Source organism: Primulina eburnea, chromosome 2 (assembly GCF_022965805.1).
Source record: "Primulina eburnea isolate SZY01 chromosome 2, ASM2296580v1, whole genome shotgun sequence".
Taxonomy (NCBI): Eukaryota; Viridiplantae; Streptophyta; class Magnoliopsida; order Lamiales; family Gesneriaceae; genus Primulina; species Primulina eburnea.
Window position 1 is genome coordinate 34140063 of NC_133102.1, and position 6550 is coordinate 34146612.

A 6550-nucleotide genomic window follows, 5' to 3' on the forward strand; every position below is an offset into this window, starting at 1 on the left:
ACAAGTGATGAATATGATGATATGTTTTTGAAGGATGTGAGTTGAATGTGACTAATACGAACACGAACACGAACATGTTGAAAGGAGATCGGTTACGGTGACCGGAAGCGCAACGGAAGTTCAAAAATTTTATTTTCTTGTAGAAAATTTCGGCCACCTCATGAAATGTGTAGCAAATACAATAAAACACAAAAATGACATTCATAGTGTGTTTAGAATTTCGTTACCTATCAACCTCTTGAGGTTGATGATGGCTCCAACTTAGTTGATATACAACTAAGCTCTTCAATGACAAGACAATCTTCAAGCTTCCTTTGAGCCCACCTTGCTCAAATATTAAGCCCACCACCAACTAGCTAGAACCACTCTAATTTTGAACTAGAAAAATTAGAGCATTTTTCTTTGAGAAGAAATTTTCTTTCCTCAACACTCGAAGAAGAAAAGAGAGGAAAAATATGGAGTGTAAAGTGATGAAGTTTCGGCCATTGTGATGCTTGAATGGGGGAAGGGAGACTTGTCTTGGTCTTGCAAAAAGTAGAGACAAAAGTAGCATGCCAAGCCTTGATAGTTGTAAAAGTTGTCTCCAACTCTTCACCTTCCATGCATGCATATATTATATGGTTTTTAACAAATTAAAAAACATGGACTAAATTTAATTATCTCAACATATTTGAGATTAATTAAACATTACTTGAATTTACCCAAGTCCCACTAGTTAAATAATTAATTTAAATTGAGCTCTACAAGACTCAATATGATTTAATTAATTCAACACTTGAATTAATTTAATTATTTGGACTCTACTAGGTCCACTAGTGTTTAATTAATTCAACACTTGAATTAATTTAATTTTGTCCATAATAATGTTTATGAAAATCACAATTTTCAAATACATTATTCACTTGGCCAACTTTTAATTTAGGAACACTTCCATAAATTAAAATTTACATTTCTCTCATAGAAGTCATACTTCTATTTTTCCTTACACTTATAAACTCATTTATGTCACACCCTTACTCTATACTTGACATGACTAATGACGTTTATACTTGTAATTAAAATAGGGTTTTAATGATATAACTATAGTATGAAGCAAATCAAACAAGGGGCATCAATTTGATGGTTTATAAAAATTTTGGCATGATGTCCCTATATTTTGTCTATACCAACAACTCAAGAAATAAAAACACTAGATAATGCATTAACCCTCAAGCAACAATAACAATATACATATAGTCATATCCTTATACACAAACATATTATGTATCATTCTACACATAAGCACACACATTGTAAAACTTGTTTCAAACCCTGACATTCAATTCATTATAATACATATGCGGAAGCTATACAATAAGAAGCCCGGTTCTTGTCGAGGTGAGGCACGTCACTAGCATCCATTGGCGAACCGGCATCCTACGCATCTTCACTACCTGATCCTGTAATACATGAGGTACGTGAGTTTATAAACTCAATAAGTTGGCACTTGTACGTATCAATATGCATTGAAGGAACATACATATCAAGTCGTGATCAACAATGAATCTTAAAAACATGTCATACCGTAGCATATATTCAATGTTCATTTTTGTACTTGAGCCTCATTAGTTGACATGTACTACCGTGCTTGCTTTATTATATAGCTACTACTGTGTTGGACGTCAGGGAGTAACCTTTGGCATCCCCACGCCCCATGAACATATATTGGCCAATAGCTTTGGTGGACTTAAAACCACCCATGATGTCAACAAGCTCTATATCATGTAAATCAATCCTTTTTCTTTTTATGTTCATGTTCTTGTTCATGACATAGCACTCATCATCAATATTCATGAGTTCCTTACATATTTAATACATAACAATGGAATATGGTGCTATGTTTTCATCAATAAACATACTAACAATGTACATATATCAATAGACAATGAGATGCATTTGAAATTCATAATATTACTCATGTATTACTTCAAGAACATGCCAACTTACAGTCCAAGTGTACGAATACTGGTTTGAGACGATGTTCTCGCTCCTATACTGTCAAATACATCAATAACTTAATTACTATGTCTATACTAGTGAAAGTTACACCTCTACACAAAGAACAACTAAAAGTGAAGAAAACTTACAACCTTAGGAAGTTCTTGTGATGGAGAACTTAATTCTAACTTCAAAATGATGAAAGGAATGAAGAAGAGAGCTTTTGGGAGAAAGTTTTCTAGGTTTGCTTCGTGTTTTTGCTGAGGAAGAAGATAGGAATGGTAAAAGTGCTTAGAAAAGTCGAAACTTATCCTTTTATACAGCAGGCAGCGCCCGAGCGGACGTTTTTTACCGCTACTCGCCCCTACACATTTTATTTCTGCACAGGTTCGCTAGGACGGACGTTTCCTGCGGCTAGGGCGAGTAAATCTCGGCTCTGCACACTGATACATCAGAAATCGCTCCCGAAACGGCTCTTCCCTTCATAATCTGGAAACGTTGTAAACTAAAAAGTTGTAGCCCTATGTCTTGGCTTTAAGCTCTCCAAATTTCAGGTCATTTGGAGGTCTGAGTAAAAAGTTATGCACATTCTCCTAACATGTGTCAATGAAGGAATGACGGTATACACGACACACTTCGGGGCGCTTTTGGCTTGTCTTCCACAATGATTTGGACAAAACTCAAAACTTGAAAGTTGTAGCATTATATCTTAGCTTTCTAATGGTTATGGCCTCACTCAATTTGGATCAATATTCAAATCATTATGCTAAAACCCGTACGAACTACCATATTTACATCTCATTTCCCACAACTTCCATTACACTATTTCTATATACACATCTTACTATCACTATTTTGACATATATTCATTCTCAATACACCATGAACAATATAAGAGTCATGTTCAATCTCAATATTGATACTTCATTCATCACGTGAAATCTAATGAGGTAATTAACTACAAACTAAACGACATAAACACGTTATAATAATTTGTACGAGTAACCGGGCATTACAATTTATAAGTCGTTCAACACATTGAACTAGTTTCTCCTTTATAGAAGTCATACTTCTAATTTTCCTTACGCTTATAATCTCCTTTATAAGCCGTTCAACATATTGAACTATTTTTACTTCTCAACGGGATCTAGAAAGCCAGCACTTGTGTGGCTCTCAATGGTTCATTGATACAACTAGCCGTGGGTTCACATCTCCATGTGATTCGGACAAAACATGTCCTTATATGAGCATACCCCAATTGCTCAATTCTTACTTATCAACCCCTTGATAACAAGAACGTCAGAACTCAAGTCTGATAGTACCCAACCAACCATGTTAAACGCCTAGCAACATCGCTTACATGATTCCCTAGGTATCAAATGATAGTGCCTGCAAGAACCATTCAATTATGGTTAACGTACAGTACGGTCCCTTCAACTCATATATATCCCGACCGATTCGACAACCATTGGTTTATCGAGAGTTGTCAATGAATCGATACTATGTGTCATGTCGTAGTTGCATCGATGGTGTAATTTATGAAACCCCTTTCATAATTACCACCATACTCTGGCCAGAGATTTCAACCTACATACACATGATAACACATAGGATATCCATACCCGAAGGTAAGCGGTGAATCCCCGATTACAATGCATCGACTCCTATATGTTTCGACATGACACCCAACCTTGCCACTGATGACCCCATAAGAGTCGGTAAACAAGTTAAAGTGAAATGCTAGCACATAGAGTCTCAATGTTGTCCCGGGTCATAAGGACTAATGGTGTACAACCATAAACTATGACGTTTCCACTCGATAAGTGAGAACCACTTGGAAAGTCCTTTTATGGAGGGTTGTTCAGTGCACTCTACCAGGAGCACCTATCTGCATGCTCGGACATCACAATGTCCCCTACCAATGAAACATGGTACTCACATCGCAGATACTAGTCTTGAACTCGAGCGGCCTATATCCTTCTTAGTGGCGGCTGAATCGACTAGGAACCGTTTAGAATATACAGTATTCCAAATATGAGTTTCATGATACTCATCATATGAGCATCTCATATTCTTTCTACTATTTGTATATTCAAGGGCTTTATCTATGCAACTAGCATGGGTATACAGATAAAGATTTACCAAAACAATAATTTCAAATATTATTAAAATAAAGATTGCTTATACATAGAGTTTCATTATGAACACTCGGCCAACACTTGGCTCGACGGGCACCTACTCTAACACATGTAAGGCCAATGCTCAGCGGATGGGTAAAATCGTCGCTGATGTCCCCGCCGTCGGGTAACGCAGTTATACGTAGATGGTTCCATCGACCTGGTGCTGATATGAAATTCACAACTAATGATCTCAATTCTATAAAGGAAAATGAATACGTACATGATGACATTATTTGAGATGAATATGTTTACGTTTATGTTTATGCTTTTGAAGATCATGAGAGTTATTTTGTTTACAGTACTTTTCACGGTTTCATGTTGTGTATATGTACTTGTTATAAATGTTCAGATGTGTTGAGTCTAAAGACTCACTAGAGGTGATCGTTGCAGGTGAGCAGTTTGAGGTTGAGGAGATTGGAGGCGCTGAAGACAGAGTAGGCGTAGCTAGTGGTGCATTGGAAACATGATGACCTTGCATTTCTTCTGCATAATATAATTATGAGACATGTGTTTAAGCAATATCTTTAAATGTTTTTGAATCTTTTAATACGTTGTTGAGTTGTCAGACTTTTGGTACTATGCTCGAGTTTTTCTTTTAAAATAGTAGGCTAGGAGGTTGATTACATTTTAAGATTTAATTAACTGCAGTTATTTTTATTCAGTAATTAGATGAATTTTTAAAATGCATGGTTGATTTATTTTATGTATATGATTATGTGTGTATTTTCGGTCATAGCTTCAAAAAGACAAAAATCAATAGTATTTTAAGGAGTAGACGTTTCAGTTGGTATCAGAGCAATGTTTCTTGTAGAGGGTTGTGCCACCGCCAGGTTCAGAAGCTCAGTCGTCAAGCCTCAAGTCTGTAAGTTTTCATGCTTTAAATGTTTTGAATGATTTAATTCTACCACCTGAATGTTTACATGTTTAGCTGTTTTTATGTTTCGGAGATTAAATGTTTTAAAAACTAGATTGGATTGCATATTGGTTACGTTAGGAAATTGGATTGTATTCAGATATGCCTACCAGACGAGCTCCTTGCACAGACAGGCAGGATGGTAATCCTGGAGGTGACAGAGGCTTTTCACCACCACCACCACCATTAGGAGATCCCGCTACCTGAGTTTTGCATGGTATTGCACAATTTATGGAGAAGGCTCCTAGACTGCAAGTGGATGTATATGAGCAAATCAGGAGGCTCAACCCGAAGGATTTTGGTGGCACCGTTGACCCGTTTGTGACCGAGGGTTGGATTCGATCACTCGAGTTGGATTTCCAGTACTTGGACATGAGAGATGTGGACCGAGTCAGATGCACTGCATATATGCTGAGAGATGATGCATCCTTTTGGTGGGAGGGAACAACACATGGGGTGAATCTGGCTACTCTCACCTAGAACAAGCACTAGAAAAAAAAGACTAAAGACAACGGTGAAAAACCGTTGTTGTATGTCTTGAAAAACCGTTGCTAAAGCCCCTGTGGTTAAAGGATACGCTCAAAGACAACGGTGAAAAACCGTTGTCGTAGACATCAAATACAACGGTGGAAAACCGTTGTGGTATGTCTTGAAAAACCGTTGTTAAAACCCCTGTGGTTAAAGGATACGCTCAAAGACAATGGTGAAAAACCGTTGTCGTAGACGTCAAATACAACGGTGAAAAACCATTGTCGTATGTCTTAAAAAACCGTTGTTAAAGCCCCTGTGGTTAAAAGGTGCGCTCAAAGACATCGGTGGAAAACCGTTGTAGTAGACGTCAACGACAACGGTGAAAAACCGTTGTAAAATGATATTTGCGACGGACTCCATACAAAAACCCGTTGCAATTAGCGACGGTTTTGTAACCGTTGCTAAACGTAGCGACGGTTATTAATAACCGTCGCTACCGGTAGAGATTGTTTATCATTAACTGTCGCTAAATATAGCGACGACATTCATGTAAAATACCGTCGCTACTTAGCGACAGTTAATACATGAATTCCGTCGCTAATATTTTCGGTAAAATAAAAAAAATTAATAATTTAATAAATCTGTTTTGTTAATTGGTACAATTGTGTAAGAGATAAAAAAATTTAAGTGTCGTGAAGTGATAAAATCGTGTAAGAGATAAAAATTTTAATTGTTTTGAAGTAGTAAAATCGTGTAAGAGATAAAAATTTTAAGTGTTGTGAAGTGGTAAAATCGTGTAAGAGATAAAAATTTTAAGTCTTGTGAAGTTGTAAAATCGTGTAAGTGATGAAAATGGAGCGAATTTGCATGTATTTATAGAGAGTGGTGGAAGAAAATGGAGGGAAAATTAGGCGGGATCGAATTTTTGAAATTGGCGACGGTGTTTCTAAAACGGTCGCTAATATTAGCGACGGTGTTTGTAAAACGGTCGCTAATATTTGCGACGATT

The 6550-nt window shown here is 36.8% G+C and overlaps 1 long non-coding RNA gene across 2 annotated transcripts; it reads right to left on the minus strand.

Annotated features, from left to right (window-relative positions):
* Positions 1–1309: 1309 nt before the first annotated feature.
* Positions 1310–2249, minus strand: LOC140824657 (uncharacterized). 2 transcript variants are annotated; one of them, XR_012116424.1, is made up of 3 exons: positions 2130–2249; positions 1987–2034; positions 1310–1439 (listed from the first exon to the last, which is right to left on the minus strand). It is a non-coding gene; the product is annotated as an uncharacterized lncRNA (long non-coding RNA). The 2 variants fall into 2 exon arrangements; XR_012116425.1 differs by having other exon boundaries at positions 2127–2249.
* Between the last annotated feature and the right edge of the window lie 4301 nt (positions 2250–6550).